This window comes from Orcinus orca, chromosome 12 (genome assembly GCF_937001465.1).
Source record: "Orcinus orca chromosome 12, mOrcOrc1.1, whole genome shotgun sequence".
Lineage (NCBI taxonomy): Eukaryota > Metazoa > Chordata > Mammalia > Artiodactyla > Delphinidae > Orcinus > Orcinus orca.
The window spans coordinates 69882151-69905042 of NC_064570.1; the positions used below are offsets into that span (position 1 = coordinate 69882151).

The 22892-nt window shown below is 39.5% G+C and overlaps 2 long non-coding RNA genes across 4 annotated transcripts in view; one reads left to right on the forward strand and one right to left on the reverse strand.

The window, feature by feature from the left end:
* Positions 1–22892, reverse strand: part of LOC117201423 (uncharacterized) — a 147676-nt gene that overhangs the window by 5483 nt on the left and 119301 nt on the right. For 2 of the 3 annotated variants that reach the window (XR_004483437.2, XR_004483436.2), the window contains exon 6: positions 16314–20490. This is a non-coding gene — a long non-coding RNA (uncharacterized LOC117201423). Of the gene's footprint in view, positions 1–16313; positions 20491–22892 lie in introns of those variants that run through there. The other variant, XR_007470422.1, reaches the window with a different exon arrangement.
* LOC125960612 (uncharacterized) lies at positions 9741–14143 on the forward strand. The gene is made up of 3 exons (XR_007470424.1): positions 9741–9957; positions 12557–12694; positions 13519–14143. It is a non-coding gene; the product is annotated as an uncharacterized LOC125960612 (long non-coding RNA).

Below are 22892 nucleotides of genomic sequence, written 5' to 3' on the forward strand. Positions count from 1 at the left end.
ATACACTTACTGAGCCAAGGTCATTTCTAGGCAAGGAGGCTGAGTATAGATGTCCATGAATCACTATTGCACTCCCCCAACTAGAAAAGCAACTCCAAGTTCATGATGGATGATAGCATCATCTTAAACTGAAGGTCTGGCACAAGATCTTATTCAAAGGGCAGCATATCCTTAGGGGAAAAATGGAGAGTTATGCAAACACACCCAAACTGTCTGCAAAGGGAAGCTTTATTCATCCCCAAATGCTGTATTTCACTGATTCTGAGATGCAAACTTTTCACCTTTTTAAGTGGGATGCACCTTACAATTGCTGTTAATCAGGCCGTGGTTTTGACATAATTGCTCAGCCTGTGCGTGTTCATACTTGGTCATAGCTGTTCATGTTGCTATCATTTCCTGGAGTTATGTGTATGGGTGATGCTAAAAAAGGTTGAGTTTAGTTGTTTTTTAAAATGTCCTCAAAAAAATTACACCATGAATCAGCACTGAAGTTTTAGTATGCACATAGAAAGACACAGGAACAGAAAAATATGATATATAATGAAATCTATACCTCAGATGAGTCTCAAAATAGTTTTCAATAATATACAAATGTTAAATGATTAGAAAATAGTGTGTCAGTTTAATTGATGGTATTTTTTCTCTTTAGTGGAACATAGAATAATGATTTAACTTAAATTTAATGGAATATAGCAGTAATGCTACATGTGCCTTTCCACTAACCTTTTAGGTGAAGGAAGTAGACAACAAAAATCTATACCTTATTTATCACAGAAATTGGCTTGAAGTCCTTGAAAACTTTGATGGAAAAAGTAACCTCAACATCCCATTACTGTTTCTTTCAGATCACAGTACTGGATTTTGTATAGCCCATAAAAATACCCTCTCTCACCAGGTAGCTCTAGGTCTCCCCTTCCTACCCCCATCGTGGTGTGTCATACAACATACCCACCTCCAGACCACCACCCCTTTCCTCCTGGATTAAGATTGTTCCATTTTTAAGTGGGTGAGGATAAGTAAGAACATCCGATTTAGTGGGGTGATTAGTGGTGTGATAAAAAGCTGGGTAGCAGTTAGTTTGAGGAATTAAAATGTTACCGCTTCTTTTCATGGTTCAAGGCCAAGGCTGAACAGCTTCGTGGATTAGCATCTGCTAGATGTCTCCCACCTGGAGCTTATACTGTAAAGCAGCACAGCCAACACACCAACACTTACCATACAGAGACTACACCTACGTACTTTCATTACACTTTAGTGTTACTTCCTTTTCTACCCCTAAGCGTGGACAAAAGCACCAATTTTGAGATGATGTCTGATTTTTCACCCGCTGCCTTCCTACTGCTTTTTCCTGCCATGAGTCGTTAATGAAATGGCTGAACACTTTTACTTTCCTGGTTCAAACCTGTCTCATTTTTTTCCCTGAACAAGTTTTCCCATAAGCCAGATCTCTTTCTGGCTAGTCCTAGAGAGGAGTTCTGTGCACCTGAATTTCTTAGGCTTTTTTGGTCACCTAGCAAGATCACATGTTGATATCTCTGCATGGCAAACATGTCTCTTCTCCTCGGCTTAAAGGTGGAAGCAAACTAACAGCAAGAACTCTATCACCAAGTATGTCAGAGTAATCGATTCAGATGGTAATTTAGTTCTTTTCCTACATATATTCTCCCTCCCCCAGCCCTTTGTCCAAAGAAAGTTTGGTTGCTAAGAGAAACTATGCCTACAGTCTTGGGCTCTTCCTGTCTTTTGTAAACACCTGAACTCATAGAAGAAACGGAATGTTTCTAGAAGGCAAGGGAGGGAAGTGCCTAAGGATAGGAAGACAGGAAAGAGGAAGATATCATTCCCCAGCTTGGGAAAGGTAGAAAGGTGTGCAGATACTTCAACTAGTGGGCGTATTTGACCCTGATCAGTCTCTGGGGAAGTGGCAGAAGCTCAGAGGGAAAGGCCAGGCACACCTGGGGAGGCTGGATCCCCTGCGTGGACCAAGGAACAGCCTGGCAGACATTCCTGTGCTCTACACGTAGCCCATCAGCAAATTTTCCCTGGACGGCGGGGGAGCGTACAGGCATGGACGGCTGAGGATATCCATGATGACAATAGCGTAAAGACTAGGCAACCTCCCCTATCTGCTGGGTACCACTTAAGCCTCCAGATTCTCATGAGGCTATCAAGGAAAAGGAAGGAGCCCCAATAGTGACCAAGACTTAACTTCCCACTAGCTTATATTCCCAAATATAACATCAAAATACATTACAATGGTGATAAACTGGAAAAGGAATGCCAAGTCCCTGAAATTAACTGGATGTGAAAGAGAATCAGTGTAGAAGAAAAAGGGAGTGAGAGATTGAAAGCAAGAATCTTTAAGAGTACAGATTTTATTTTTATTTTTTAGAAATAGAGGATTTTTTAATTGGAGTATAATTGCTTTACAATGTTTTGTTAGTTGCTGCTGTACAATGAAGTGAATCAGCTCTATGTATACATATATCCCCTCCCTCTTGAGCCTCCCTCCCACCCACCCCCGTCCCACCCATCTAGGTGGTCACAGAGCACCGAGCTGAGCTCCCTGTGCTATACAGATTATAAATAAAAAATGGGCCAGATGGGGACCTCATATTAGTTAATTTTTTAAAAAATAGAGAAATACAACATTTCTCAGTCACACTTGTGTTGCTATAATAATATTCTCCCTGCTATATAGGAATTTTTGTAGTTAGATAAATTTCTAGAAGGTGGGCTTTGAATCCTAGAAACATTACCAGTGGAATACACGCATTGGGAAGGTGTTTATTTTTAAAGGGCACAACACTAATTTCCTAATCTCCTCTCCAAGTAGAAAATTGCGTGCCATAGCCAGGAATTAGCCCGATCGATATTCCCTGGAGAAGAATTTTTGTCATTCGCTTGGATGGTGAAATTGTGTGTGCACTGGTAAAGTGGCAGATGATGTAAAAAATATAACACCAGAATATATCACAGCTGTGAGAAACTGGAAAAGGAGTGCCAAGGCCCTGAAACTAACTGGATGTGAGAGAGAATCAGTGCAGAAGGAAAAGGGAGTGAGAGATTGAAAGCAAGAATTGTTAAGAGTACACATTGTAAGCAGAAAATGGGCAACACCTGATTCCGTATAGTTAGGGCAGAAAACAATTTGTCACGACAAATTCACAATGAGTAACTACTGTGATCAAAGCAGGTACAATATTATGAACAATTTATCAAAGGATGGCCTATCCATGCCTTCGTGTATTTATTCACTCAGAGAGGGATTACATAGAGGGTGGTCCTGCACACAGACAGCTCTCTCTCTCTCTCTCTCTGTTTTTTTGCAGGTATACTTTTTTAATATTCCATCTTATAAACTCATTTTGATACCAAAAATGCTATAATTACAAAATGTAATGATAAACAAGTCGTACCTATTATTTAATTGGTACAGCAGGTAGCTGCTTTGTCTGTTTTTCTGTGTCTGATGTTGGTCATAGTAAAGTTGACTCTGGCCTCATCTATATCAGGGTTTGAAACAACAAAGCTAAGTGCTTACAGATGATTGCATATGTCAAAATCAGTAATTTAAAAAATTAAGTAATATCTAAATTATACACTTGCTGCACAACGCATGCAAGGAAACATAATATACTTAAAGAACTTATACGCTGCTCTGTTGTCTGCAACTTCCTTATTTTAAAGTTTGAATCCTGGCTCAGGTATTTATAACTTGTGTGACCTTTGGCTGATTTCTTAACCTCTCTGCACCTTGATTTCCTCATTTGTGGAATGGAGATGAAAACAATATTTATGTCATTGAGTTGTTATAAGGTTTAATGGAGTTAATATTTGTAAAGCACCCAGTGAGCGCTATACAACCAGTGTTCAATTAAATACATACACTCCACATATATTTGTTTCTCCAAGGTTTAAACCACTTCTTTGTGCACCATAAGGATGCCAGAATAGTCCCTGTCCTCAAGGAGGCTTTACAGAGAAAAAACTGGAACTGTATACAAGTCTGAAATCACTACTTCAGGAGAGCTTGGAAAGTAGCTCAGCAGACACAAAAAGACCATAGAATGATAAGCATACTGTAGCTCTTCTAGGGTGACAATGTAAAAGGACTTCTGGGTTAGTCTAGAATGTAGGAACATAGAAGCTTTCCTTCATGACTAGCTGTTCTCCATTGCCGTAGAAGTTGGAAATAAAACCAAGTGAACTGATGTTATTTCAAGAGGATTTTAAGCTGGTGAAGAAAAGTTTCCTGGCAGAGATGATAGTCACATGTAAGAATGTGTGACATTCGTGGGGGGGGGGGGAGGTCTTAGTATAACCAGGCAGCCTCTCACAGCCCTGCTCAGTCAGCAATAAAACAGTGGAAAATGCATAATACATCCATTTTCATATAACACCTGTGAACTTATTGCTATCAGTTCATTTATGAGTCTCAGTAATCTTACCCGCTACAAAAATTGGAGCAGAGTACAAGTTTTGGTAATTTCAACTTCAGATGTACTTTCTTAACTATCAGGTAGCATTTAAATGTCATTTTTATACAATTATTTTTACTGTGAATACTTAAGTAATGCATGCTTGGGAAACATCACCTCCCCATTTTCTCTCTGGATGGACTGAATTAATCACTATAGGAGAAGAATTACAGCATCCTCCAATTTAGATCAAATAATGTTCATGCCATTTCTCACAGAGGGAAAGAGATTTACCTTTTGCCTCTCTATAATCCACTTAAAACAAATCAACAGAAAAAGTTGTTAGGATAAAACCTTTATGCTGGGTTCATATACTGTTAGATTTCATGCAGAGCAGCAGGGCAGGAAAGGGTCTTAGAGAGAAGCAGAGAGAAGAGAATTTGGAGGCAAACACATTAGGAAAACACCACCACTGTAAGTGATTTCCACCCGAGTAAAGATAATGATAAAGAAATAAGTAGGGCTTCCCTGGTGGCGCAGTGGTTGAGAGTTCGCCTGCCGATGCAGGGGACACGGGTTCGTGCCCCTGTCCGGGAAGATCCCACATGCCGCGGAGCAGCTGGGTCTGTGGGCCATGGCCGCTGAGCCTGCGCGTCCGGAGCCTGTGCTCCCGTTGAAAAAGAAATAAGTAAACCAAAGCCTCACAACAGCCAAAGAAATTACAGTAGGAAAAGTTTAAAAACAAAAATGATGATGAAATAAAGAAGAGAAATTTTATAAGGACAAAACTATTTGTGAGATGTGTTTTTAATGAAACAGAAATTGCCGAAATGCCTCTCTTTTCTGAAATATCAATAATCATTGAGAGATGACCGCACGGGAGGGGAGACATACAGGAATGTCTGGATCCTGCTTGGCACAGGGTATCAGTTCTCTAAGGCAGAAATGCCAGTACAGTACTGTTTTCATGAAGAATCTGAACACTGGATTTGTTTTCCTGGGAAGCCTGGTGCCCATTCCAGCAGCCAAGGAGTTCAACTTTCACCTGCCTTACAGAAAATTACTCTGCTTGTGCATTTCGGAGTTTTATGAGTGGAGCCACCTAGAACTAGATACATCCTTATGGGTTGCTTCTCCACTGCCTTTGTATCACCAGAGTCCAGCCAGCACTGGTGGGTGTGTGTTGTCACCACCCACAGAACACGGGCATCCCAGCCTCTGTGCAGCCTCTCCTAACTATGGCCCTCAATGTCAAACATATCCCCTAAATTCACATCCTGAAATATGCATGAAATCCAGAACAGTACAGGCCGGAAAATTTTAAGAGTTGTTACTCTGTTTTTAAAAATTGAAATCCCTCGGCTGTTGAGAAGGTAGGATTGGGGTGTTAGTGTGAGCTGGCATGCTGAATTAATAGAAACTAAGTCTGGGAGTTTGAAAGTTGTGACGAGTTGGTGGTTGGGCCATCTATCCCTGGGAGCCAGTTTCTTGGATTTCACTTGGTAATGCCCAATCCATATCCCCACATCTCTTTAGAGCCTACTATGGACTGAATGTTTATGTCCCTTCCAAGTGCCTATATGGGAGCTCTAGCCCATAATGTGATTGTATTTGGAGATAGAGCTTTTTAAGAAGTAATTAAGGTTAAATGAAGTCATAAATTGGGGTTCTAATCTGATAGGATTGGTAGCCTTATAAGAAGAGGAATATGAGAGCTCCACTGGTGGCGCAGTGGTTAAGAATCCGCCTGCCAATGCAGGGGACCCGGGTTCGAGCCCTGGTCTGGGAAGATCCAACATGCCGTTGAGCAACTAAGCCCATGCGCCGCAACTACTGAGCCTGTGCCCTAGAGCCTGCGAGCCACAGCTACAGAAGCCCGACCGCCTGGAGCCTGTGCTCCGCAACAGGAGAAGCCACTGGAATGAGAAGCCCACGCACCACAACGAAGAGTAGCCCCCGCTCGCTGCAACTAGAGAAAAGCCCACATGCAGCAATGAAGACCCAGTGCAGCAATGAAGACCCAGTGCAGCCAAAAATAAATAAATAAATAAAATAGGAACATGAGGACACAGAGAGAAGGGGGTTGTCTGTAAGCCAAAGAGAGAGATCTCAACAGCACCCTACCATGCTGATACCTTAATCTTAGACTTCCAGCCTCCAGAACTGTGAGATAATAAATTTCTGTTGTTTACACTATGCAGCCTGTGGTATTTTGTTAAGGTAACCTGGTCTGACGAAGACAGAGCCAGGTTTACCTAAATCTAAATTCTAGTCCTGAAACAGGCTAGCTGTGTGACACTAGGCAAGTTGCTTCCCCTCTCTGATCCTTAGTTTTTTCATCTGCAAAGTGAGAGTAATATGAATCTTTTACAGGAATGTTGTAAAGATTAAATAAACTGATATACTTACTGTGACTGACACATAGTGATCAGTAGTCAACAATTATCGTTGTCATTTATTATCTGAAAATGTTACAAAAGCCTTTTTTCCTCCTCCAAAAAAATCTGAAACCATAAATTGTTTCTTTAATAGAATCCTGCCTTGGCAAATAAAAAATTAAATCCTTTCATTTTAATAGAATCCTGATTTGGCGAATACCAAAAGCCTAGGAAAAAAAAAAAGGCCTGATGTGTGTTAAAGAAACTGTGTTTACTGATTTCCTGACTTATTCACTCAATGAGCATTTAATGAGGCCTGCTAGATGCTTTGGGAGATGGAAAGGATTATGGTTAACTAGTAGTCTCCGACTTATACCCATGAAACTTCTAAAGTTATACATAGCAATGGAAATTTACATGCTAACAGGAAAGGTACTGATGGGAATGGATGAAGAAACCCAGAGGAAGAGGGGGAGTCAGGGAGGGAACGCTGGGCTTCTGGGGGCTGCCTCCCAAGAGGGGCGAGCCAGGGACTTCAGGTCTTGAGAGTGAGCAGGCAGAGAGGCATGAGAGACAGAGGGACCCCGGCGGTGAGCACCAGCCTGCTTGGGCCTGGAGTGGGATGTTTAGCACAGGCATGGTGTCCTTGAGTTGTCTGCAGAATGTGTTCCTGGTTCTTGGTCTAAGATGAACTGGAGAAGATGAAGAGACGAAAGAGAAGGAATGAGCCATTGACCAGCAACTGTGCAAGGCACGCTCTGCCCCTCTGCCCGTGGGATAAGTAATTGACATTCAGGTGACCCTGGGAGGAATGGAAAGTAGGCGGCCATGCCCCGCATGAAGGGAAAATGCGGGGCAGTGGGTGCCGGGAGATTTTTTTAGGCAGAATGCATGGGGCTTGGGGCTTGGCACTTGGGTAGAATGTCAAAAGCGAAGGAGAAGAGGGACCAAAGATAACTAACTGGTTTCCACTTGGGATACTGGGAAATGTGGTTCTGATGAAAGAGAATGGAGAAATGGAAAAAAACAAAAACCAAAACCCTGGTTTTGGAGGGGAAGTTGATGAATTCGGTTTTGGTTTCATAAGACCTGTATTTCTGGAAAGAACCAAGAAATTCTTTCAGATAATAAGTTATTGATATACTCATTTCCAAAGGCAATTCCTCACGTTCTCTTTCATTCTTTCTGTGTCCTGACTTTTCCCCTCTTATATTTTCCTTAATTGTTATGACCTTGTTTTCATGATTTATAAATCTCCAAGAACAAGTGGACCTATTTTTATTTTTTTCTTAACACACTCTCCTCCTCATGTTTGTTAGCAGCAGAAGCCATTGTGGTTTTCTAAGACACAAAACCATTCCACAGGAAAAAATTTAAAACTTCATTGTTAAACAAAGATGGATAGTTTTTCTTCCAGTCACTATTCTCCAAAAATGTCCCATTATAAATAGAGTTGTTTTTTAAACATGTAAACACTGTGTCTGTCAAGAATGTCATTCTCCAATCAATTTTTTAAAATGATCAGTGTCAACTTTTCTCCTTTATTTTGGGAAAGGAGAACATAAAACTATCTTTATTTGCAGATGACATAATGGTCCATATAGAAAATGCTTAGGAATCCATAAATATTCTAGAATTAAATGAGTTTATCAAAGCCACAGGATAACAGGTCAACATACACAATCAATTGTATTTGTATGTATTAGCAATAAATAATTGAAAATTGAGATTTACAAAATACCAATTATAACAGCATCGACAATATTAAATACTTAGGGATATATTTAACAAAATATGCCCAAGACCTGCACCATACTGGTGGGTCAGAAGGTTCATTATTGTAAAACTATCACTTAAATTGGTGATACTTCCAATAAAAAGCCCCAGCAGTTGTTCTTATAGAAACTGATGTTATTTCTAAAATTTGTATGAAAAGCAAAAAACCTAGGATATGCAAAATAATTCTCAAAAAGAAAATTTAGTGACTTATTCTATGTGATTTTATTTTAAACAGAAAAATTATGAATAACTAGGATTAACAGAATGATGAGTCACAACATTTTATAGAGACAGACCTTTCCATTTACCTAATGAGTATTTATTATAGCTGATTTTTTTCAGACAGACTCAAGGCATTTTAATGAAAGTGAACAGTCTACCCAGTTATTGCTGATTTTTTAATGTCATCTTTTCTTATATGTATTATTGGCCCTTGTATTAAAAACATTGTTAATCTGTTGCCATGTTATTTTCTGTACTGTTAACACTAAGATAGACATTCAGACCATGGTCAGAAATACTGAATCATTTTAGAAAATAAATACACCTGATTACATACAGGTAAAAGGTTAAGATGGGGTGGCAATTAAATGCATTCATTTAGAATTTGGCATTAGAAGAAAGTGGGGAATTGAGAAGCAAATTCATTCGTTAAGAAAGAGTAATGGTGAATTAAACGCGGCACGGCATTCCCATATTCTTTCTGCCAGGAGAAAATCAGACTGTTTAGTTTTCCAAACTATGATTTAACAATAGTGTCTCTCCTTAGACAGTTGTGTCTAAGAAGAGAAAGAATAGTTACCTCACATGGTCATTCTATTTTTGCATTTCAGGTCAGTTCTGTTCTTTTTGCATATGTGTCATTTCATTGATCATCTTTCTTCTTTGTCAGTTTCTGTGGATTTCTCCCCCACCATTCATGTATTTTATTCTGTATGTAACAGTGTCCCTCCTTCAAGCCATCTGATCCCACTGATTCATCAAATGCTCAATGGCCTCTGCGGTGTTCCGTCTCTTCAAAGTGTGAGTCAGCCTCTCTAACTCTGGATTACTGTCTAATTTGATCTGGTCAGTTCTGAAGGTATTAGGTAATATTAGACCCATCTCCGGCCCCATGGAATTACATATAATATCTCTCCCCTATTTTCTGCCATGCCAAAAATCAATGTGTAAGAAAGATGAATAAATCATTTTTCCAACTGTAATAAGATCATTGCATTTTAATTACTGAGCCAGGAGAATCTTTCCTCGGAGCAGATGTTGAACCCAGGTCATCTGGGAGAACACCAGGCAAACTCACCAATGTAAGATGACCGAAAAGCAGCCTGTGAGGAAAGATCCTTTTACAAGATTTTAAGCAGAGGTCTTGTAATTAAAAGGTAATTACTATTGTTCATGTATTTATTTTTTCATTCATTAGTATTTAAGGATGCTTTATAATTTTCAGACTTAAGAAATGAATGGGAGTTATCTGAATTATTTCTGATTTAAGTTCTTTTTGTGCCATGATTGTCCTCAGTCATTGTTAAGATTTGGTTCTTAGACGTATGCAGTTATACATGGGCTCATTTCCAACTCTGAATTACTCAGTCATGGAGCTGGGTAAGGAACTGTGATTATGGAACAAAGGAAAACATTTTGTGCCTAATGGTATAGACAGGATAAACCTTTATAAATATTTAAGACATCAATCCTTAAGGCGCACACACAGTCATTTTTATTACTGTACTCTGACTAATAAAACAAATTTCTTTTGTTAAAAAGCAGTACTCTTAAATAATATACATTAACCAAATTCACTCAAAAGTCTAGAGCTCAGAAAAAATTAATTTTTTAAGTAATACTATGCTTAAATATCTAGATTTTTCTTGTATAGAAAGTAGCAAGTAACTTTACTCAATGCTACCATGGTAATTTTATAGTTGTCTCAAAATAGTTGATAAACATTTCTGTGATGTTCAAAACATAATCTTAACATGTGTTTATTACACTTGAAATAGGTCCAAATGAAACTCAGAAAGCAATCCCGTTCCTCCTTAACTATTTGTACAATGGATCTGGAATAAGTTTTAGAATGTTTTAGGAAAATTGAAACATTTCACACATACAGTACTGATTCAGGATACTTTTATATAGGAAACATATGTACATAACTTGTATTTATTAAACGGGCATTAGAAACGAAACTCTCTGATTAACATCCCCAGGGAGAGAATAAGCAAAGCATTTCTCCTTCTATGAACACATTCTTTGGTGTCTCCCTCAATCTCTTCTCCCCTTTTCTCCACCCCTACCCCAAGTAATTCTAAATGCATGTGTGCACGCGCGCACACACACACGCACGCACTCACACTTAGTCACGTATTTTTCATTGCTGTGTGGAAAGGGCAGTGAAACAAAGAGGTCATGTTGAAACAGGACAAAAAAGGAGGAGATAAAAAATGAAGAAAGGGTTAAAAATGGTCTAATAGAACAGCATTCAAGAAGGAAGGAATACAGATAGAAACAAGATGAAAAGGAATGCAGGGGGAGAGGTAGAGGTTCCGGAAAGAAGTTTAAAAAGAATAAAGAGAAAAATACGAATGAGATATAAGAAAATGTTGAGGAAGGAAAGTGATGCACACAAATGGATTATAGAAGTAGATGAGAGAGAGAGACAGAGAGAGAGAGAACCAAGGGGATTAAAGATCAAATGCAGGGGGAAAAATCAGAAAAATTAAAAGGCTGAAGATACCAAGAGTATTAGGAGACAGAGAAAAATGTTGAAGAAAAAAGATATCTGGGGGAAAAGGGGGCTTAGAAATACAACCTCAGAAATATAAATTTATCTTAAAAATTAAACACATCATGTTTTGTAATAGGAGTAAAAGAGAGCTTTTACTCCTATTCTGGTGTTGTTTAAAAAGTAAAAAATAGAAATTGGCAAAGCATTGGGCCTTCAAGCTGTAACTCTGACATGAATAAGTTCTGTGGCCACCACAGGACCGTGCTTGGTGGCTTGGTTTCCTCGTTCACAGAGTGGAAGAGGACATCAGTTGTCCTCTTAGCGTCCTTTCCACACCAAAATTCAACGAAATAAAACAGAGCCACACAGTGAAGTAGAAACAAATTTTTAAATTAAAATGTTTGGAGTTTGTTAGTTTATTTTTCTCTTATTGAAATTTATAGGAGGTTTGAAAAGCATTTCTAGCAGTTGCTGACAGGTGCCCTTGGCACACTGCATGGCCAGCGTGGTGCTACAGGGGACAGGCTGACAGATTTGTACATAGGATTCAACTTTTCTGGCACTGTTGTCTCATTCTACTATGGATATTCCAATCTCTAGAAAGCCACTTTCTCTCATCGGTTGTATGTGGAGTATCAGGATCAACTTTGGGTCATTTCTAAGGTCAGAGCTGGGGTTGGGGAGTGTGGCATATGGAAGTGCATCGTTTCTTAGCTGGGGATAAAACAACCGCAAACTGGGAGTGGATAAAGATTGATAAGGAGCCAGGAGGAACAAGGAGAGAGCCAAGTAGAAGGAGTCAGAGCCACTCCTAGGTGTGTAGGTGTAAGTCTTCCAAGAACTTGACTAGCTCCCAAAATAATGGACCTCTTCTTCAATTAAAAAACAGCTTTTTCTTTTTTTCTTTATCATTATCAATGCCTTTAGAATCAATTGCCCTTAAAATACAGTTTAAGGTAGACTTGGCAGGAAATGTCAGCAGCGTTACCTAAGCAGCATACCCTGATTCGTAACAAGCTCACTTTGGATTTCTTTAGAAATAGAAGCTCAATGTTATGTCATCATCGGCGGAAGACATTTCAGTTTCAAGCTCTAAGAGGGAGAATCTGGGAGAACAACAACTTTTAAGAAATGCGTAGGAGGGAGCCTCTCTCATACCTTTACGGGGTTTCCTGGGAGCTGGAAAAGGGAGCCTTTACATCATCTTGCTGGGCTGAAACTTCCTCTTGCTTCATTTACATTTTTCTTTTAAGGCACAGGTCTTTTTTGTGGTCCACGGAAGGAAACCCAGGCTCCTTTGCGTTTTAAGCCTTCATTCGGCATCCCAGTCCAGTGAGAAGGAAGAGAATCAGCCTCAAACCCTGGACAGGGTCTCCTTGGCTGCCTTTCAAGTGGGTGATGCCTTCAAGCCTTTAGGAATGGATGTAGTGTGGGCTTTCTTAGTCTTTTACCCAAGTTTCTGACATCCACAGCAGAGCCATGAAAACCTTCCTAGTTTTATTCCATAGCCTGATTTTGGACCTGCGAAATGGAGGCTTTGAACAGCAGGCACAGAGCGCTGTTCTGCCTTGGAGGGTGGGAGGTGGAGGGAGCCATTCCTTGTCTTTGGGAGCTGGAGAAGGGCTGCCAGCACCCAGCTGGGGCGAAGTGGGTTTGTCAGAGTTCTTACTCATTTGCTCTCCTCCAGTAGCTTTAATAGGAAATACGAATCTAAGCCCAAACACGTAATTCAAGCTGAAAAAATGTGTTGTGCCGACACCGACTTGGGCCTCCTGGGGGCCTTCTAAGACCTGAGCATGTGTGATGTTTTAGCTCAATGATGGGCCTCCACTCATCAACATGAGAGGTGGGAATCAAGCCATTCAATCATTTTGACCAAGATTTGACCTACGTAAAATGCATCCAAGTTTGCATTTTAAAATATGTGCTTACTTCAAGGGAATAGAAACAATATTGTTTACTGAGGCCTTTGCCAATTGTCTGGAAAAATAAAAGCCTAGTGGTTGATAATTTGAATTGCTCGGTTTTAACCTGGACCCAAAAGGAAAAGGAACTTCCAAGGGTTTGCTGGGCAAGGGGTGGGAGGAGGGGGCAGGAGGACGGCCCAGATAATTATGGTGGTTTTTGAAGAAACCTATTTTGTAATTTGTTAAGAAAAATCTTTTAATAGAAAATCCCAAGAGATCTTTTAAGCATTCTTTTTCTTTCATTATAGTTCAGTTCATGTCGAGCAGCTACCTGATTGGGCTCTGTCTCCAGCCCTGCCTCCTGTGAGTACTTGAAGACATGGAAGACACGTCTATCGATGTCAACCATAGAAGACATGGTTGACAACCTTGGGGAATTTACAATCCCATATAAGAAAACAGCCAACAAAAGGACCAAGATGTTTGGATGTTTGCAAGGTGACTTCAGGATCATTTATTATTCTGTAACCCGGCAAGGATCATATCAGGGCCTACTTCATGCGCGAGGTGGTGGCACGAGGGTTAAAATGAAATCATACGAAAAGAACTTAGCACCATGCCAGGCACACTATACGTACTTAAAAATATTATCTGTGACATCGTGAATATTATAGTTATTATGCTACATGACAGGTCTTTTTTCTTGGCTTCATCAGCCTGAGACTGAAATAGTCATAACAACAGAAATGAAGAAAATATTTCCCTACGTTGATCTGAAGAACTGGGGACCCTCCTAGACCTGGTAAGTCCCTACTTTCCCATTCAAGCTGCCTTGACTTTCTCAAAGGTTGACTCTCACACTCCAGCCCACCCCGCCTTCACCAGTGGTCTCCAGCATATCTAACCCTCTCTTCACATGGACTTTTCTGTTTCTCCCTCTAGGGGTGAGTCAATCTGCTTAGAGCAGGACCATCCAGCCACCTGGGTCCCCCACTGGAATAGCTCTATTTCTTCCATAGTTAAGAACGAAGTATGTTTGCAGATGGCAAAGACCATCATCATTCACTTTTAGCTGTATTTCATCACTTTAGTACTAATATTGAATTCGTTTCTTGCCTAATCTATGCAGACTTCCTGGGGACAATAGTCTCCTAAATGAGTTTTGAATTTAATCTGACTATTCCTGGCATAAAAATCTATAAAAGAAAGGAAGCCAGGAGATTTATGAAGAAACAAATGCAGAGGGTAATATACGGGCTCCCCACCCTCAGGGGCATCCAGTGGGGCTCAGAGCCTTCATGTGTGTGTTTACCAAGCAGCCCAGGTGATCATTCTCAGTGAACTTTGAGACACATTGGGAGGGAGCTGTCAAGACAGGACAGGAGGCGGAGAATGGGTCCAGGACTTTGAAGACAAGAGCTCGGAATTTGAATTTGCTGTGGTGGGCAATAGGGAAACACTTAATTATAACCAGAAGGATCATGAAATCCACTGACTGTCATACTTCCTGCTTGTCAACTCACATGGTAGGCAGAAGGAGTCTGTTTTAAAATATTTTATAGAAATACAAATGCAAACAATAAGGGCCAGTCCTTTGCAAACTTTGAGGAGTTATAATACTCACTGCTGGCAAAGATGACTTTCTGCATTACATTTACAATATAAATTAGTACAACACTTTTGGAAAGCAATTTATTAATACACAGAGCTATTAAAATTTCTTGCTCTTTGACCCAGTAATTCCACTTCCAGCAATCTAATCCAAAATGTAAAACAAGCCGTACAGTTGAAGATTCATCACAGCACTGTTTATAACAGTGAAGGGTTATGCAACCTTTAATATGTTAAATATGTTGACACAGAAAAACACTTAATATATAACACTAAGTGAAAAAAGCAGGGTCTAAACCTGTATGTTTGCAACTATTTAAAAGCATCTTTAGGAAATAAAGGACCAGAAAAAATATATAAAAATTATAACCATTGTATTTAAGGAGGAGGATTTTATTTTATTTTTTTCTCTTTTCTCCAAACTTTAGGTCATAAGATTACCTTACTTCCTGATTAAAAATAAAACTATAAAGTCAGTTTGCTTTAAAATTAGCTTATATCATAACTCATTTACTAACTATAAATTCAATTTATATTCTAAAACTTCTATGAGCCAGTGCCATACTTTTCATGATTTCCTGGAAATGGAACTAAAACGAGAGAAATGTGAAAGCTTTGGTAACTTTGTTATGGAGACAAATTAGTGGACAGAAATCAGCTTTATTTTAGTTTTATCTGGATCTAAACTTTCTCATAAAATAACTCAATATTGCTGAAATGAAGACAATTGAGTACTTTGGAGAGACAACTCAGTTATATTCATAGAGTACACTTTCTTTCCTGGACCTACAGCTTATTACATTCCTGGTGCTTTGGTGTTTTTTCTTTTCTTCCTTTTAATTTTTTTTTAATAACATTCTATTAGGAAAATTTTTAAAACATACAGAAAAGTTGAAGAATTATGGAATGAATCACATACACACACCACATAGGTCCAAACTTAGCTTTAATTTCTCACCAACTGATTAGTTTATTAGAAGAAAAAATCATATATATACAATATATATATTTGTTTCTAAAATCTAAAATATAGTTCATGTTTTATCATTAATGTGGTAGAAATTGAATGCTAGGCACTTGCAGCTTCACTACTAAAACAAAAAATGTCAGATATTTGTCAAGTGGAAGAAAAAGATATAGAAGGTTTGTCTGAGCTACCACCTTGGAAGCAAATTTTCCCTCAGAATTTTCTCCAACAGGGCAGCATTCTTTCCTTCCTTACCTCAAGGGGCTCCTCTCTACTTGTGGAATCCAGCACTGTCTTCTGTATAGTATTTGCATTATGGAATCCTGTGGTTAATATTTTATTACAGAGGTTAACATTTTACCTTCAGTGTATGATTTCTGTGCAGCCAAATACTATGTTTAAAGTGAATTTTCCTCCCATGGAAGACACATCTTTTAAATTATAACATAAACAAGAAGGGAAATAATTCAGTTTGCAAAGTTGGATTTCTGTCAGTGTTTTCAAGAATACATATCGATGTTCAAGAAAATTTTTTTTTTTTTTTTTTGCGGTATGCGGGCCTCTCACTGTTGTGGCCTCTCCCGTTGCGGAGCACAGGCTCCGGACGCACAGGCTCAGCGGCCATGGCTCACGGGCCCAGCTGCTCCGCGGCATGTGGGATCTTCCTGGACCGGGGCACGAACCCATGTCCCCTGCATTGGCAGGTGGACTCTCAACCACTGCGCCACCAGGGGAGCCCTCAAGAAAAAATTTTAAAGTGATATTTGCCTGAAAACCTGAACATCTGGTGAGGCAGTCTTTAATAGTGCAAAGAATTTGTACTTCAGCACCCCACAGCTCTGAGTTCAAAGCCCCATTCTGCCATTTCCTAGCTGTGTGAGCCTGGAAAAGTTACCCCACTTCTCTGGACCTTCCTTAAATTGAGTTAATAAAATCTACATTGCAATCTTTTTATGCAAAGTAAATGTTTAGTACAATGTTTTGCACAGTAAATGTTTTAGAAAGACCATTTTTATTACTATTATTGTTTTATTATTATATAATTACTTGACTTTCTAATTCTCCCCTCATTTATGTAATGGAAGCAGTCACATCTAATTAACAAGAGTATTATGAGCATGAAATGAGGCGTGTAATGTTCTTTGCAAATTTCTAAAGATCCATGTCATTAATTTAAGATGATTGTTTCTATTATTATAATGGGATGATGCCCAACTTATCAACTGCAAGTGATCCTATCAAGGTCGCTGATGTCATCATTGCTAAATCCAAAGGTGACTTTGCAGTTATGATCTTTTGTGACCCCGTGGCTGTTGAGCCCCCTTGGCTCCTTCAGCTGTGGCCTTTCTTTTGCTTCTAGGGCCCTGTACTCTCCTTATTTTCCTCTTGTCCCCTCTGGATGTTCCTTCTCAGTCCATCTGTGACTTCTCTTCCACTAGAGCTCCTCAAACATTGGGCTTCCTTAGGATGTTGTCTTCTCTTCAAATTCTACTTGTTCTGATTGATGAGCTCACCTACATCTTTGTCTTCCATTGCCTCCTTGATGCTGACGACCCCTGTGCCTTATCTTCAGCCCAAACCCATCCTGAGCTTCAAAGCCAAACATCCAACCACCCACTGGCCCTTTCCACCTGGACATCCCACAGACACCTCAAGCCCAGTGTATTCAAATGGGCCCTGGTCCATTTGGGCTTTGAAAGGCATCACCATTCACAGATTTGCTCAAGCCAGAAACCTCAGGACTGTTTTCGAATTCTCCCTTTCCCTCACCTCCCATGTCCAATTAGTCATTAAGACTTGTCAACTCTTCCTCTGAAATAGCTCTCAAAATACACATGTATATGTAAATCTATATTCGTAAATATAAATTAAACTTAGAAATGTAGGACTCTGTGCTATAAGAGAAGCTTGTCTCCCCCTTTAAATGGAAATGTTGGTAGTATTAAAAATAGAGCAGCAAGCACTCATTATGAAAAGATCTTGTGGTTACCAGGGGTTGGGAGAGCAGAGAGAGGAGGTATTAGTCAAAAAGCAGCAAGTTTCAGTTATACAAGATGAATAAGGTCCTAGAGATCTACTGCACAGCACAGAGTGTATACATATACATATACAATATAGTATAACAGTACCATATTGTATACTAGAAAATTTGCTAAGAGAGTAGATCTTATGTTAATTGTCTTATCACTAAATAATAATAATTAATAAAGAGGACAGGAGTAAACTTTTGGAGGTGACATGTATAGCATAGATTGTGGTGCTGGTTTCATGGGTGTATACTTATTTCCAAACTCATCAGGTTGTACACATTAAGTATGTATAACTTATTTTTTTTGGAGAGTTAGAATACCACATAGGTTATTTTATTTATTTTTTAAATTAATTTTTATTGGAGTATAGTTGATTTACAGTGTTGTATTAGTTTCTGCTAACACAACAGCTGATTTTGTTAACACACAACTGATTCACAGCTAAGTGAATCAGTTATACATAAACATATACCCACTCTTTTTTAGATTCTTTTCCCATATAGGTCATTACAGAGTACTGAGTAGAGTTCACCCTGCTATACAGTAGGTTCTTATTAGTTATCTATTTTATATACAGTAGTGTATATATGTCAATCCCAATCTCCCAATTTATCCCTCCCCCCCACTTCCCCCTTGGTAACCATAAGTTTATTTTGTACATCTATGGCTCTATTTCTGTTTTGTAAATAAGTTCATTTGTACAACTTTTCATGTCAATCGTACTTCAACAAAGTATAAGAAAAGAAATGATCCAGACTGTTGGGAGATACTAAATAATTCTAAAGATAAAACGGTCAAATACTGTCATTTGTATCTATAAGGATAAGAAAAGCTACGCTGTGTGGCAGGTTATAATGTGTGAATTGAATGTGGTAGCGACATACATAAGTAAAATGGCAGAGATCTAATCTGAAAAAACTGGGTGTGAATCAAAGGGGCTGCAGAATCCAAATGGGAAATGCAGCAGATGCCTTTTGCTGTCACTTTAGAGCTGCGGTGGCTTAGCACGTGCTTATTCCACTTGGCCACCGCCTGCCAAATGAGAATAACACACTTCACATCAGAAGGGAAGTGCCAAAATATTGAGAACTTCTTTATGACATCAACCCTAAGCTCATGGTCTCCATCATTCAGCCTTTTATTGTTCCTTGCAAAGAGATTTTATCCAGAGTACATCAGCTATAAATGCAAAGGGCATGCGGCTTCAGCTTGGAAAAGTTACGTACGAAGTGTCCTAATTGACTTAGATCCTTAAGACTGTCCACATTAGTGGCTAATTAACTTTAAAAAAAAAAAAAGAGAGAAGGAAATAAAACTACTTTTGGCTTAAAAAAAAACCAAACCCGGAGTTTACACTTTATGTTCAGTCTAAGATCAAGTATGCACTTTTAACCTTTCACCTTCTGACTCTGCTGTGTAAGGGCCAGGTCAGCCTCCAAACAGGACCTCTTCCAAGTGACTGGTATTTTTTATTGGTTTTCAGTATACAACGTTGAAGCACTTTATTGTCCAAAAGTAATTATATTTATTTAAGACTGTTACTGGAGGAGGGAAAATAAATATCCAGTGGGCCTTTATAAAGTTTTAATATAACTTTCTGTAAAGTATTAAAAAGCATACATACTTATTTCCACTTTTCATACTCTTTTTTGCTTACTAATCACATAAGAAATATTTATCCTTTCTATTTATGTGCACTAAAAATCCTTAAGGAACTAAGACAACACCACTACCACAATTGTTTTACTTTAAATGACACTATTTTCAAAGATTTTTTTTAAAAAAACCTCTCTCTTCCTTTAATCACCAATTACTCTTTCTTGCTCTCCTCTGAGTGTATCAGTCCTGGACAGCTAGACCAGACTTTTTAAAATAGTTGCTTTAAGAAAACAAAAAATGGGGAGATTGGGATTGACATATATACACTAATACGTATAAAATGGATAACTAATAAGAACCTGCTGTATAAAAAAAATAAAATTCAAAAAAAAAAGAAAACAAAAAATGATTTAATAAAAAGAAAAAATATATACTATTTCCTTAGAACCTGTGCAGTATTATCATCTTATATAGTAATCTCTCTGTGCCTCAGTTTTTCCATCTACAAAATAGGAATAATAATAGTGCCTATGTTCCAGGGTTGCTGGGAAGATTGAACGTGCTAATGTATAAAGACTTAGAACACTGCCTGGCATGTGGAAAGCACCCTGTGTATAGGCTATCGTTATTATTTTCCCCAAAGGAACCAATTACCTTGCATTCTATGGAACAGCAATACTGAACTTATAGATCCCCATAGGTACCACACTGCTTGATGGCTTCATTCATGCTGTTCCCTCTGCCTGGAATGACTTTCCTTACTTTGCTTGTCTATTTCCAAGTCTGATTCATCTTGAGAAACCCCTGTTCAGCTCTAATAGCACCTCTTCTGGGAAGGCTTCCTTGAAAACCTTCTCCCATCCCACGTGAAGATTCCAGATCTCTTCCCCCTGGGCTGTCTCTTTACTTTGAGTATGCTTCCACTATTGTTGTTATGATACTGAATTATAATTTATTTGCTTACATTTCTGTCTGTGTTCTTAAAGTCAGGGACTATGTAGGACTGCCTGATTCCTAGGAGGTTTTCAGTTCATGCTCCTGGAATTGAAGTATTATTCAGTAGCATCATGTTTCTGTGAAGGAAAGAGAAGCAAATTAGATGCCATACATTTTACAAAGAATTAGGATTTCAGAAAGCCTACAATTACTAGTCAGGACAAGGAAAGCCAGCAATATGCAAATCACCTCACTCATCTTTAAAGTCAATTTGTTTCTTCAACACTATTTATTGACCACTTTCTCTGGGCCTAGTCCTGCCCGTGATCCTTGGAGTGCAGAAATGAGAAAAAAAAAAAAAAGCAATCTCTACTCTCATGGAGCTATTGTTCTAGCAGGAGGGAGTCAGACAACAAACAATACATGCAAATAAAAAGTAAATTATGGGGCTTCCCTGGTGGCGCAGTGGTTGAGAGTCCGCCTGCCGATGCAGGGGATACGGGTTCGTGCCCTGGTCCGGGAAGATCCCACATGCCGCGGAGCGGCTAGGCCCGTGAGCCATGGCCGCTGAGCCTGCGCGTCCAGAGCCTGTGCTCCGCAACGGGAGAGGCCACAACAGTGAGAGGCCCGCGTACCACAAAAAAAAAAAAAAAAAAAGAGGAAAAAGCCACACATAAATTTGAGGCTTTCACAGTCATACTTCAAAATGAGCCAGGCCAGGAAAAATATCTAAGAGCTTGGAGACAATTCTGAGTTTCATCCCAGGCCTCTCAGTAGTTTGTACAATGCAACAGCATTTGGACAAGAGTGATGGGAAATGATTCCTCTGTAACTTTGGGGTATATTTATATTGTGGAGACTTGGGCAACTCTAATAATATCTTGCAATGAATCATTTCATTCATTCATTCAACAATATTTATTAAGTGCTTACTATGTGTCAGGCACTGTTCTAGACCCTAGGGAGATAGCAGTGAATAAACAGCCCAAAATCCTCCTCTTTATGGAGTCAATTGAAGAATATACAAAAATATATGTCAGATGGTGGCAAGGGCTCTGGAGAAAAATAAAGCAGGGTTAGGACAAGTGTCAAAAGCAGTGGAGTCAGGAAGATCACTATTTTATACAAAGCAGCCAGAGAAGTGCTCTCTGATGAAATGACAGTTGGCAGACACTTGAAGAAAGGAAGGGTACAACCATTAGGATATAAGAGGATTCCAGGCAGAGAAACCGCTAGTGCAAAGGGCCTGAGGCAGGAGTGTATGGGAATAAATAATGCGTCATGGTTTATGGATCACTTTCACATTCTTTCTTTTATTTCATCCTCATCAGATCCTTGGAAAATAGAAAAGACAAGTTATTATTTTTTCCCTTTTACCAATGAACAGACGGAGGGCACAGTAGTGGTTTGGTGAAGAAATGCAAATAAGTGGTTTCTGGAGAACTTGAACCCAAGTCAACCCAAGTTAATGCTTGTCCACCCACTACCCCCTAGATACCTTGAGGAAGCCAGACATGCTGCAGGGCCTCTCACAGACCTTCAGGAATAAGCAAAGCAGCAAGTGACTTAGGTGTTCACCGTGTGCAGTTTGTGGGCAGGAGCCCTGGAATTGAGCATCCGTCAGAATCACAGAATGTTCACTATTGCTTCTGACCCAGCATGAACAACACTGACAGACACAGAGGGGACCCATCTCGGTCTGCAAGGAATATGCTGTTTAAGACTTTTCTGAGTCCCTATTTCCTGACCCAGGATCCGACTCTTCCCACGATGCCTGGGAGCGCAAACACCCCTCCCTTCAGGGGAAATCTGACCTCTCACCCACAAGAGTGCGGTCTCAGCTCCGACCCCATTCCCCACCAGGGCGATCGCTGCAGAGCACAATATCCCAACAGCAGTACCGTTCCCAGCCCTGGGGGATTCAGCCTTAAATAATACCACATGTCTGACATTCCCGGACAGTCCTGCTTCCAGCTTTGCCCAGCCCGGCCCAATTTCTTTTTTTTTATGGTGGTTTTCCTGCTTGAAGTAAAGGTTATGCCTGCACAGCCCTCCTGCAGCTTTATCAGTCTCAGTTCCCCAGCTCCTGTCAGCAACTGCTCAAACAAGAACACACACACACCCCTCCAAAAGAAAACGCAAAAGTATACAGGCTCCTTCACAGCTGTCACAGAACACTGTTAATTTCAGGTAACATACAGGTGAAGTATCATTGTAGTTTCTCTCTCAAATATATGAGTATATATACATGCACATATATACATATGGACTGTATACACATATACAAATGCATACACATGCATATACACACGTACTTAAATGGCTAAACAAATCATTTATTTAGTTTTGTTTAACATTTATCATGTTCTCAGGATTGGCATGGCAAGTTACTGATTTGTGTGAAGGACTGTTTTAGATTACAAAAACAGTCTTAGAAAAATAATTCTTGGACAACTTGCAGTTAACCAGGGAATAAGGATATCAAAAATAGCAAAACCTCCCCACAGTGGACACTGGCAGCCAGGCTTCCGGCCCTCCT